The sequence below is a fragment of the Tamandua tetradactyla genome, chromosome 13 (genome assembly GCF_023851605.1).
Source record: "Tamandua tetradactyla isolate mTamTet1 chromosome 13, mTamTet1.pri, whole genome shotgun sequence".
NCBI lineage: Eukaryota > Metazoa > Chordata > Mammalia > Pilosa > Myrmecophagidae > Tamandua > Tamandua tetradactyla.
Genome location: NC_135339.1, coordinates 41,042,961 through 41,057,075, shown reverse-complemented (window position 1 = coordinate 41,057,075; position 14,115 = coordinate 41,042,961).

The window sequence follows — 14,115 nt, the reverse complement described above, 5'->3', positions numbered from 1 at the left end:
ATGATATTTCCATATCATGTTGTTAATGAGCCCTTGTTAATAAGGTGGGACAGACACATATGATGGTGAGTTAGAGGTGCTGGCCAAATTATTTGATCAATAATGGAACTTATAAATGGCTTAAAGGGAATCTGTGAAATATATTGATTAAACATTTTTATAGTCTCACGTTTCTGTAGTGAAAAAATTAAGAATGTGAAGAGGGGGGTAATCAGAAGTTTCTCAGAATTTGAAAAGTTATGGTTAGGTGCTTAGAAAGGGGAGAACAAGCAGGGAGATATCAAGATCTGAAAATGAAAATGCGTTTTGGGGGCAGAACAAGAGTCCAGGAAACAGAGAGAACAAAACTATTCGCTGGAATAGACCAAGAAGTTCTAGCTGGGATAGTATCACCCCTCATATTGCCAATCCACTACATCCTGACATAAATGTGTGAGAATCAGCCATGAAAGATTATGATGATGGTGAAGAGAAATAGGAGGGGAGGAGGTTGTCAACAGCATTTATCAATTTTGAGCTTCTTCTATGTGCCAGAATTTCTGATGAGAACATCTCATATATTTTAATTTTAATTTTAATTCTCACAACATCATAGAGCTAAGGATTAGTTATCTGTATATTATAAATGAACAGCATAAGTCTCAGAGAGTTTTTCTTGCTTTTGGGTAAAAACCAAGTCAAGGATTTAAATAGAGGGCAATCCTGTTCTAAAATGTATGCCCTCATTTACAGTTTTAAAGAGTCTCCAGTGAAAACCAAAGACTACCAATTTCCATTTTTCATGGCCACTACTCTAAATAGCCACCCATATTACATAAGTCAAGATTGTGAGGATTCTAAAATATTCTAAGTTCCAGAAATATGAGCTAGAATAAGAAGTCACTCCTTTTGGACAGATCACCTCATGCTAGTATGAATGACTTGGCAATGGAATCACAGGCTGGATGTACTCCCTCACTGTCCCCTGGCTTTATATTATGCAGTATGTACTTTGCACAATTGGTACTTTAAAAGAGTTTCAATCAAAGTATCACTACAATTCTGAAGGTGTAACAGAATTTATTAGAAGAAGCTTCATCAAGATAGTAGAACTGGCATAAATTTTGAAAGTATCTTCACTTATGCCTTAGAATGTTAATTTAAGTAATGTGCATGGTATTCTAGGGCATAAGCAAAGGCACAGAGTCAAGAAAGCATAGTTGAAGTCAGGAAATAGAAATCTAAATTCCAGTTTATTTGACATTTATATAAACCGATTTGGGAGATAATGATAGAAAAGTAGGCCAATTCAGGTCATGATATATGGTGCTTTAGTAACAAGTGGGAAAATCTATAAATAATTCTAAAAGCAATAAGGTGTCAGTGAAGACTATTTTTGATTTCTTTGTGACATGATTAAATCTATATTTAAGAAGATCATAATAAAATTCTATCTTATCATCAAAAAAATTAGATTTATCAAATATCCAATGTGGCAATTTTATTTTTTAGGTAAAATATTTCAAATTATTAGTATAGCAAAATATATATAAAATAGTTGTGTGCTCATGTAAGTCTACTAATAAACTATAAGCAACTTGGAAGAAAAATATTTATCTTATTATTTTTTTTTCAGAAAATACACAGCGCATTGTCTTGTATAGAGAAGGTAATCAATAAATGTTTGCTACATTAAACACTCTCCATGGTTTGCTAATCACCAAATGCTGACATTCAACAAAATACACTTCACATGGAAATGAAACTAAATCTTTTTTACACTTGTATTTAAATTTCTCAAGACACTTCAGGATCTTGCAGACATTTGGGTAATAATTTTAATTATCAATTCTTATCTTTTAGAGTTTTTAAAAAAATTTGCATATATGATATTTTTTCCTGCTTTCAATTCTTAATACACTTAGTCCTCAGCAACAAACCTCTGTGAAGGTATAACTCAGAGTTAGTAAACACCCCATTAATATTTACCTTACTATACCAAATATTTAATTGATCTACGATATTTTATATGTTTATTATTATAATAAGCCATTCCAAGGGTTTTCTAATTAATATAGTAGCTCACATTCTGTTTAGAAAATTATTCCTATATTGTTGCATTTTGTTATCCCAGTAGTTATTTTTTGTACCTTTTCTACTTCTGTTATTGTTAGTTCTCATAGGCTGGAAATATGAAAATGTTGTGCACAGAGCTATGCAGGAATTTTGGTAGCTGACCTTTAGTTAATGTAATTCTTACTGTGTTTTCAAATATCCTGTCCTCTTGGCAGTATTATGTGCAGGATGATGCAAGACTGGAAGACATGAACATTGTCTAAACATGACAAAGTTAAATATGATTAATTGATATGTTGAGATAAAACCTGAATCTAAAACTTTCAAACGGTCCTCTACAGGAAGACTATGTAATCTCGTATGGTATAAGAATTGCTTCATTAAGAACTGCTTCATTAAAGAAAATCAGTAAAAAGTGATCTGATAGGCATGTGTATTATTTATGAGTTTTGTTTGTTTTGTTTTGGGGGGGGTGGCGTGTACATGGTCTGGGAATCGAACCTGGATCTCCAGCATGGAAGGCAAGCATTCTACCACTGAACCGCCTGCACACCCCTTTTGACATTTTAAAATAGCATCTTTGAGTCTTCCACAGGGGCCAAAAATAAGTACGAAAAATTGTGTGGCAATGTATCAGCTAACAATTACAAAATATTTACTATTAAGTAGAGTGATTAAAGCTACATAACATAGTGATTAAGAGTGACTTTTAGAATTAAAAAGACATGAGTGCAAATTCTTGTTTCAAAACTTGCTGACTGTATAACCTCTCTAAGCATCAGTGATTTCATGTAAAATGGGGATTCAATTGTACTTTCAATACAAGATTGAATGTCATATCTTTAGACAAGTGCCTGATGCATTAGCAATACTCTCAACACTTCAATACCAAATAACAAAATTGTTTTTGCATACCAAATTATGGTAATACCAGAGGAAAATATTAAAATATAGTAAGAATGGATCTTCAACTTGAAAATGTTGCAAAATGACCAGTGAGGTTAAAAAAAAAAATGTCCAAAATAAAATTTATCATATGCTTAAAAAAAATATGTGAATAAAGTAATAAAACTTGGCATTTGCCATTCTTCATACCTAGGATTACCTAGCAATTTGCTCTTTGTATCTTGGTAATAAGAGCCTTAGTTCTCAGCCAAAGAGATCTTGAGAGGCCTCAACAAACAACAATGAGCAGAGATGCATAATTCCTCTAAAACCTCCCCTGTGTAATGCTTTAATCCTAATTCTGTTGCCTACTGTGATAATTAGTAATGCTACTCAGCCTTGCCACCTTAATGTCAGCATGAATCCAAAATATTCCTGATGCCTGAAATTTGATCAATAGGTAACTTTTCATCCCTCATTTGCCAACAGTTACAGATATAATTGAATCATATGTTTGAAATGATCAAAAACTTAGAAACAAAGCATGATTTTGAGTAGCAGCCTTTAAGGTGTCCAGAAATCATAAAAACTCTCCAGAATAAACAATAAAAATCACAAAACCCCCTCGGGTCAGGTGCTACAGATCCATAAGTCTCATTAACAGAGCCCATGTTTTCTTTCTTGGCTTCGCTCCAGAGGCTGCAGCCAGTCCATCAGTATCCATGTAATCCTGACAGAGGCTGGGGTGATGGGGGAGGCCCTGACACTGCCAAGAGAGCCTGCTAGGATTGCTCTCTATTTGACATGCAAGGTATTCCTGCTGTGATAAGTTCAAAGTAATCAGTGTTTCTCTTAAGTGAAAAGTAGTTGGAATTGGGGTTTTGCTCTTATCAACCCCCTAAAAATGTAAAAGGCAAGTCCAATGATCAAAGAAGGATTATGTAAAATACCTAAACTCTGTGGCTGATAAACATATACTTCAATCAGGACCCAAGTATTTGGGGAGGGGAGACTTAAAAGGGCAATGAGATTTGAAGTGGAGTGAACATGTCTGGTGGAAATTAGGATGCTGTAGAGGAGAAAGGAAGTTATTCCACATCACAGTACAGAAAGGTTTAAATATTAGAATTTAAACATTTCATTTCAACAAATTTGGGATGTAGGTATTGACTGCTATTCCTATCTGACTGATAAAAGAACTAAGCCTTATAGAGATTGAATCGTGCCCAACATAAGTGGCTGAATTTATAAATGAAATAAGGATCCTAATTAAAGTCTACTGCTCTCCTTCATACACTGAAACTCACCATTGTAGTGTTTTGTTTGAAAGAAGAGTTTCAGTACGATTCTATTAGCCATAAAGGTAGGGAAATAAAAATGTAACATTTCCATGTATCTTAATAAAGTATGGATTTAAGAATTTATGTTCAAAAAGTACTGCTTAACTATGTCAGAAGTTAGTTATTCATGTATATATTTATTCATCTCTCTATTTAAATTGTTAATTTCTCGTAACAATAGGCTCTTCCTACACATGAGGTGTGGAGTAGCCTTTATCTCCCAAGACTTGAACAACAGAAGTCACTGACACCATCCCCTAGGGCCTGAGGACTGGAACATCTCTGGGGGCCAAGGTTGTCCTGTCTCACTGTTAATTCAGTCCCTACAAATAAAGCATCACCGCGTGACTGGAATTAGCCTTCGAAATCAGGTAAACCTGGGCCTGAATCCAAGTTAACATAGTGTCTAGGTGTGTCTTAATTTGCCCAGTATTAGACAGTGTGGATGAAAGGTGCATAGCAGAGCTCTGCTCATTTAAGACATTCGCAATGATCCCTAAGTGAGCTCAGTTGCTGTGCCAAACATTCTAACTCCTCAATAGGACAAAGCCCCTGCTATGGCCTCATCACAATTAATTGTGCAATCTTCATATATCTTCGTAGCCTATTTCTGTGGGTAGCTGGATTCTGATCTCCATATGCCCTGCAATCTTATGGCTTAATGCTGTATATGGACTTCTCATCAAGGACCCCCAAGGATGACTTTGATTGTTCTCTGCTGCCTAAATAATTTCTACCACAATGTGAAATTGAAACATCTCAGCTATGACACATTACATGACATACGAAAGTCTTATTTCCCTCATTACCATACTGGAAATAATAGTAGCTACTTCACAGATCATTTTAAACTAAAGATGTATCACTCAAACATTTATCTCAATGCCTGACACGTATTGAATATTCAAGCTGCGGTACTTATAATCATAATTATTTTTTCGTGTTTTATTATTATACATGAATGAATGCATTCATAATCCTAAATCAAGTTCACGTATCAAACATCTCTTCTGTATTTGAGCCGTATATGACCTAGCTACCATCATGAAGGGAAATTTCACACTTCGATAATTTTCACTTGCCCTTTTTCTTCTTGGTTTTACTTCTTTCCCTTTCTTACACATACATTTTTGCTGAACTTCTAGAATATATTATGCTTTAGATTATATGAATAAAACAATGTGTTGTGAATATTTTGAATTGCTCTTGAATTCTGATGGTACAATAGAGACTTAAATTATGATGCCCCAGCACAGAGACACTTTGATCTACCCTGGACCAATCCTAATATTACTTTTAAATAATTTAATTTAAATGATACCTGTGTTCCTCTGTGGCAAATCAAATACCTCCAGTTTAAATTATATACAGATTTACTGTAATCTTTATATAAAGATTTAAATCCAAAGATGTGTATAAAGACAAAGACAACTATTTAAAATATATATGTAGGCATTCTTTTCATAGCTGCATGAATAAAGCCTTGTATGTATCAAATTGCTTAGAAGAACTAAGCAATTATTCTTACCTATTACTAATGAATCAGGATTATGTAAGGTATAACAAATCCCACTCAGGATTTAATGCCAAGATACAGAGGCTTCAAAATCTTCTGACTCCAGTGGTACCATATGCAGTGAGGCTAGTTCTGTATAAACCCATTCAGTGTGAAATAGCTGTTCAAAGTAGTTGTAGTTTATGCCACTCAAATTATGCTAATATGTTAGACTATGATATCAGCTATATAGAGAAAAATTTTCCCTAATACAAAACTTGTTTATTTTAACCCTTGACTCTCCCCGTGGTCACAAATTATAACTCAAGGGAATCTAAGTGAATTGAATTGTAAACTGTGATTACATTGTTGTCATACTGGTTGCATCATTTTACCTAAGTATCCTGTTTCCATTGTCAAGATTATCCTGTCATGTGTAATTTTAAATAAGTAACTTTTCAGGAGCACAACCTTGCATATTTAGGTGTATAAAATTTTTCAATAAAATATCCATTCTATTTAATGCATATATAGCATAATCCCTTTCTTACTTCATTTCTTTATTTTATTGTTCTCTTTATACCCCTTTACAATTATGTTCATTCTTTTATAGTAGAATTAATGATGAATTATAGAATACAATAATTTTCTTATTGTGAGATTAATATTCAATTTTCCATTGTATCATTTAATTATAACTCTGAGTGAAATACTATTATTTTTTATTTTACAAATAAAGGAGCAGAAACACTGAAAGATTAAGTAATTTCCTCAAGAGTACACAGATCTCCTTTTGGGCAAATTCCTTTTATTTGTCTCTTATATATTGATGTTGGCTTTACTTCCCACAACATGGTTTGAACCACTCAAGAATAAATGTGATTTACTTTGGAGCTAGATTGCTTAATCAAAATAGTTATAACTCCTCAGGAATGATGTTCTAGACATTGGAAGTACTGTGATCTTATTATATTTCACATGCCCACTTACTTAGGAAAATATGTGCTTGAAGGGTTGCTGGAAATGATTGAAAAGAAAAAGGAGGCAGTCACTCTTCTCTATTTGAGTCTATATTTCTGGGAAACAAAGGCTAAAATTAAAAAAAAAAAAGAGTCTATATTTCCAAATAATCTACCTTCCCCTTCCTATGATGTGATATGTCCTGAACAGGATGGTAAGGTAAAGAAAGCAGTATAAAATTCCTCAGGACTAGAGTGGGTTAAGTACATTTCATTCCATTCACTGATTTTAAATTTTATAACCAATTAGATGGTATGGCAAAATGTGCCATTCATTTAACCTTCTCATTTATATACATATATATATAATATATTTATATTTAAAGCCTACAGGACCATATCCCAATTAATAATTCAACCTCAGTTCACAAATTATTTACAAAATTTCTCAAAACTGTAAAAAGTCTGAGATTTCAACCTACTTGCCATCAATAATTTAGTCTACAAATGTTTCATGGATATTGGCAGAAAACATAAGACTCCTGGGTCATAAACAAAGGACTTAATTACTTCCAAAACTACCATTATTGAAATTTTCTTGGGCTGGTTTCCTAGGTTCTAATTTCCACAGCATTACATGAAAAGTGCCAGGTGACACATGTACACACAGGGGGTTGAATCACAGGAAAGGAACACTGAGGTTAAGGAACCTGGATCTTTTTATAATACACAACAAACTTGCCAGCCCTTTGCTCTGGAGCGAGATACTTTCCTTATCCCCCAAAACTCTAAGCAAACATGCCATTTTCTCTAGAAGGAGATACTTTTTCTGTCTTCCAAAGATAGTGTCTATTCAAGATCCCTGAAAAACTAGTCAAGAACAAAAGCAGTTAACCTCTGCAAGACACACAGTAATGTGAGACCATGGAGAATTGGCTCCAAGACATGAAAAATAATTCAACCTGACTAATCATTAGACACAAACTATTAATATCTTAAGTTAATTCTATTAATAATTCTGAGAATAAATAGCAGTGATGACAACAAAGAAATATAACAGAGTTAAGAATAGAAAACGGAAAAGACTATATTAGACAACAGATAGCAAAAGGAGAGTAAATGAAATGACCATCACATTGATACCATTGGGTCTTTCATATCATGCCAAGATATAAAGCAAAGATAGGATTTACGTTTTCTTCTGACAGCAACTAATAAATGAGAAAAAAATACACAGAGCAATTGTTATCAAGCATTTTACATTAGGCAATGCAGGACAGAGATCCCTGAAGGAGAGGAAAAAAAATAATGAAGTGATCCTTTTGCTTACTTTCTTGCTGCCTGGAGATATTTTTAGGACTTCCGTGCAGGGACACAGAAGAGAACCAACACATCTCCCTATGTTGAGTAACTAGAGGTAGAAATCAAGGAAGTCAAAACAGCAAATGTGCATAAGACAGAATTCTGGAGAGGAGGGAGAGGAAGGGAAAGGAGAGAGAAATGAAAAGGGTACCCCTTGTTTCTTTAGATGAGTACAATGTATGCGTGTGAAGATTCTACTAAATGCCAGGAAAAGAATCACCTAAAAGAAACAGGGAATATAATCAATGGTATTATACGTGGCTAAGATAGTTTTTCTACCAGCCAGACTAGAGAAAATCTTTTGTGATTTCGATCAGGCAAAAATTTCTTATTTTACATCATGGCCCATAAAAGAAAAAAAATAAATTGCAATTTTCAGAATTAAGAATTTCTGCTTTTCAAAAGACATTCAAGAAAATGAGTGTCTTCACAGGCTGGAAGAAAATATTTTCACATAATATATTTAATAAAGAGTTTGCATCTACAACATATAAAGGCTCTCAAAAACAATCCATCTTTTAAAATGAACTAAAGATTCACCACATACAATTATGATGGCAAATATGTACATGTAAAGATGCTCGAAATTAAATCTACAATGAGATATTACTGCATTACATTAAACACCTATAACAATGTCAAAAATTAACAAGACCAAATTTACCAAATGTTGATGAGGCAAGATCAACTAGAACCTTCATGCACAAATTTGAAAATGTGAATTTGTACAAATATTTTGGAGAGCAGTTTTGCAACTGCTGACACCTCCATACAATCTAACTAATATACCGGTAGTGATTTACCCAGGAGAAATATAAGCAGATATCCATATGAAGACTTGTACAACAAAGTCACAACAACTTTATTCATACTAGTTAAAAGGCAGAAACAACCCAAAGTGAGTGAATAAAAAACTTGCAGCATGCCCACAGAGTGAAAATAAAATGCCATAAAATGGAATAAGCAAAAGATACTGGCATTGACATGGTGGATCTCAAATTGATTATGCTAAATAGTCAATCAGTGGTTGCTTGGGAATGGGATAAGGAGCTGGAAGGAGTGATTACAAAGTGATATGAGAAAATATTTGGTGGTGATGAACAGATTCTTAATCCAGATTGTGATTATGGGTATATACATATGTCAAAATGGATCTGACTTGTACATTTATATATGTACACTTAATTATATGTCAATTATACATCAATAGGGATGTGAAAATATTAAAATCCATACCATTGGCATTTATGAATATTTAGGAAATAGTCAATGCAAACAACAAAAGGTATTTTTTTTTTGCTGCCAAAAGTCTTTTAATGGGTTGCCATAGTAATTTTAGTAAAGAGATGTAATGTACATAAATAAAATTATGAAATCTCCCAAGCATGGTACTATAAGAGACCTTGAAAATGGGAGGTAGTTACTAATAACTAACAATTTTTGTCCTATGTGAGGTAACTCCAGAAAACCTGTGCTTAGGTGTATAATAAATGAGTACATTAAAATTCTTCACAATACACTGGGCCTGAAGCCAAAGAAAACATCGTTCCTATGACTCACACACTGGGCTCAGTTTGGACATTTACTTTTTATCTACCATCCTCTATTACCAATATGTAGTAATATTGTTCTATTCTGGTTTAACAGATGACACCTGACCCCTCAAGACACAGACCATCATGATCCAGGTTACTGCGTCTCCTGGAAGAGTGATCTACCTTGGAGTGGGACACATAACACGGCCTCAATCTCAGCTGTTTGTGGGGGTAATAAGAAGTTCCAGTCCAGGAAAATAATTAATGCTCAAAGGTTTCAGCAACCAGTAGCAACTGGTGGAACTGACCTGAAGATGGGCAGAGCAGGGCAACAAGACAATTGGTAATAACTGGACCAAACTTCACTTAAGATGCATCAGCTTTTTTTCTCAGCTGTTTGACTGGAAAAAAAAAAATCAAAGCTCCAGCCTAATTCAGTCAAATGGGTGAGCCTCTGAGACTTTTTCAGTGGCTTAGTCCCTGGAGCTTTTGGGGTAAGGGGACTGTGCAGAACCTCATTCAGCAGGAGCCATGTATCATGGTAGACTCTGCACTGGCTTGATGCTACTCCCTTTAATGTTATAGCTTTTCGTTTCTCTTACCGCAAGTAAGAATTGGTCCCAGAACTGAGGCAGAAACTTAAAGTGGGAATGAGACCACCCACGCCTGGGAAAAGCAAAGCAGGAGAGTTAATATAATGGTTCTCATACTTCAGATGCAGGGGAATCACTCCAGGGACGCTGTAAAAATGCAGACTAGTCCCTAACTTATTCTTCCCCTCTGGAATCTGATTTATCAGATCTTGATTGGAACCCAGAAATCTATATTTGAAGGAAATGCATTTTCTGTAGCCTGAAGATTGTGCTCTGTCAAAAAGCGATTAATGGTTAAGGTAGATTTTGAAGGCAGGCAGATCTCATAATTGAGCCCTAACTCCGCCATAACTTGGTTATATTGAGTACAAGTGGAGCATCTTACTTAGATTTACTAGGTCACTCTAGAATCAGAAGCCTCCCTCTAAAAATCATAATGAAGGATTAAACAAAAACTGTTCAGAAGAGAGAATGGCACATAGTAGATGCTCAAAATTCATGTATAATAAAAAAATTAGTAGAGAAATAATTATGACATGTCCCACCTTCAATCTGATTGAAGGGATCAATTACATAACTTAAAAACATTAACACACTTTTCAGAACATATTCTGAACACTGGATCAAGGAGGTTTAGTACTGCCTGGTGAAGGTAAAGCAAATAGAGACCACTTAGACAAATGGCTCCATTTCTGTGAGAATGGCACATTAAAGAATCAGTGTTTATAATTAAAGCTGTCTAAGATTACTCTAGCAAAAAACAACTGTACAAGAGGTGCAAGGGTAGTTTAGTAGTAAAATTCTTGCCTGCCATATGGAAGACCCAGGTTTGATTCACTGTCCATGCACTTCCCAAAAACACAAACAAGCAAAAAACAAACCAACAAACAAAATTCAATAAATGGTGCTACAATAACAGGATACTCACATGGAAAATAATGAAATGTGACCCCGCCACTCAGATGCCAAAAAAAAGTAGTAGTTCTATGAAAAAGGGAATACTGAAGTAAAACATATAATGAAATCTGATTGACTCTTGAAGGAAATAGGTAAGCTCAAGAATTTTATTTATATTCTAAAGTAGTATTTTAGGACCAATGTCCTTCTTAATGTTTTATTAGAAAAATATCAAGTTTAAGCTGTCATGACATGAGTATAATGCCTCCAAATAGTAACATCCAAAGGTAAAAGAAATCATTTGTCTGACTAAATAAGAAAAACAGTGAAATATTTTTGAAAACGAAAATTGCATTATTACACTATTTTTATAAAATACTTTGCTTTTTAAACAGAGTCTATGCTGCAAGTGTTCAGTTATTTTAATCTTGTGTCAGTTACTGATGAGGTAAACCTTACAAAATTTTCTGCAAGGGTAGCTTTCATGGCCCCGAATTTCCTTTCCCCTATTCCTTGATAATTTTAACTCCTGGCTGAATGTCACTTTCCTCTCATACTTCTAATCTTCATATAGATGATATTACTTTATCTTGTACTTTTTGATCGTGTCTTCATCTTATCTCAGTCATTGATTCCCATAATTATATCATTTTCATTAAGGAGGATAAGCTGGGCCATACAATGCTAACAAGATCATCAAAATAACAGTATATTAACATAATAAAATGTTATTTCTTATTCTCATAAAATCCTCCATATAATGGAGAGATTTTCCAGGGAAGTCTCCTTCCTGTGATGATGGTTCACCATTCTAGGCAATATCATCTTGTGGCAATTCCTTTTCAACATGGTCAAGTTTTGCTGCATCATGGTGGAAAAAAAAACATGGAGAATCATGTACAGAGGATCGTAAGTGATTTTTCCTGGAACTCGTGATAAATGCTCTAAATTTGGCCAGAGAAAATCACATGGTAGCTCCCAGGGAACCAGAAGTATTGATGAGTATGAATAATGTTTTATTTATACATTTCTATATAACAATAAACTCTAAAATTCTCGGTGGCTTAAAATCATCATTTGCTCACTATTCCTGCAGTTTAGATGGGCATCAGCTGGGACAACTAGTCCATGAACCATGTGATATTGGCCATAGTCACTCATGCTGCTGATTTCCGCTGTGAGTTCAGATAGGGCTAAAAAGTCCAACATGGCCCTTTCTCCTCTAAGTTCCTCACTGCTGTCCTTATACTTTATTTTGTTTAGCCTCAGCTTCTTACCTGGATCTTAAATGGAAAAATGCACAAGCTGGCAGACTTCTTAAATGTTAGGCCTGAAACCAACACGTTGTCAATTCTGTCTCATTCTATTAGTTAGAGCAAGTCACATGACCAGCCCAAATTAAAGGTGAGGAGAAATAGACTCCTCCCTTCATGTAAGGAGTTATATAGGAACAGGGATTAGAAGAATAGCTGGTTGCCATCTTTGGAGACTATATATCATAAGCCCACTCTTTGACTGGTTTTAACTATACTGCCTTGATAGTCTCCACTTCCTACAACTCATTCTCCAATTCTATCTCCTTATTCACAGATGCACTCTCTCAAGTATCCCGATTCCATCCATTCAAGCACACCACATTCTAAACTCTGGTTTGGAATGGTTTTACTTTTTCACTATCTTTTTTTTTTCCCATTCTTATATTCACTGATCCAGCATGTATTCATTCCCTTGCATCCACCTGCAGTACTCTTTTACTTGCTGCTTTATTATTTTATTTTCTTGGTCAAACCCATAATTCATGTTAAATCCAATTCTCAGTCTATTCTGCACTTGTACTCCTACAACAGAACATAGTGGACATGCCAAATCTCAAATTCATCGTTGTGAACCTCCATTAGGCCCTAATTACCTCTGAGCAATTTTATTAAATTTACATTTTTCAGTTAATCTTAACTTTTCCAGATAACATCTTTAGACCTTCTTCTCGCTCCAAACCTATAGTATCTCCTGCTTAATTCGCATTCACAGCAGGTAAGATGTCAACTTCCCAGAAGAGTTTTCTTTTTTTTGTACAAAACATCACATATAAATAAGTGCATAAAAAGTTATTGCGATTATCACTGGTAAAATCAAAGCCATCAGAACAGATAACCTACTAGCACTAACCATGACATCTCTTCTACTATCTCCCTCATTAACAACACCATCAGATTTTCTTTTATTGAGTTTTTCTCACCTCTCCTACCTTTAGCTGTCAGATTGCTCCTGAATTTTTTGCTCTTTTCTTTCTATGTTCACTCCTTCGGTGATCTTATCTAGTCCCATGGCTACAAATAAGGTCTATGTACTGAAGGATTCAGAATCTATATCCAGACTTTGCCATGCCCCTTACTCTAGATTTGCAAATGCCTACTTAACTCCAGTGGATTTCTGACTGTCATCTCAAACATAGTATGTCCAAAATTGAACTTTCAATGTCTGGCCCAGATCTCCAACTGGCAGCACTCTTCTTCATCTCAGAATGTGGTTACTTTCTCTTTCCAGTTGCTCAGGACAGAAACTTGGAAGCCCTCTTGACATCTCACCCTATATCCATTCAATAAAAAAAATCCCATTGGAGCTACCTTTAATCTCTAATCTGACCATTTATCACCATTTCCACCAACAATGCCATCATCCAAACCACAATCATCTCAATTTTATTATTGCCATAACCTCCGAATCAATTTCCCTGCTTCATCCTTGTTACCCTATAGTCTATTCTCCATACAGAAGTCAGAATGACCCTCTTAAAGCATAAATCAGATAATGCTATTTCTGTGCTCAGGACCCCCCAGTGACTAATCATCTCACTCAGAGTAAGAATAAGAGTCTCTTTGACTCTTAATAATGGCCTATAAGACCCTATACAATAAAGTTCCATATGTTACTTCTCCCTGCACTTCTAAATCTGCATCTGCCATCCTGGCTTCCATGCTGTTCCTCAAACACAGG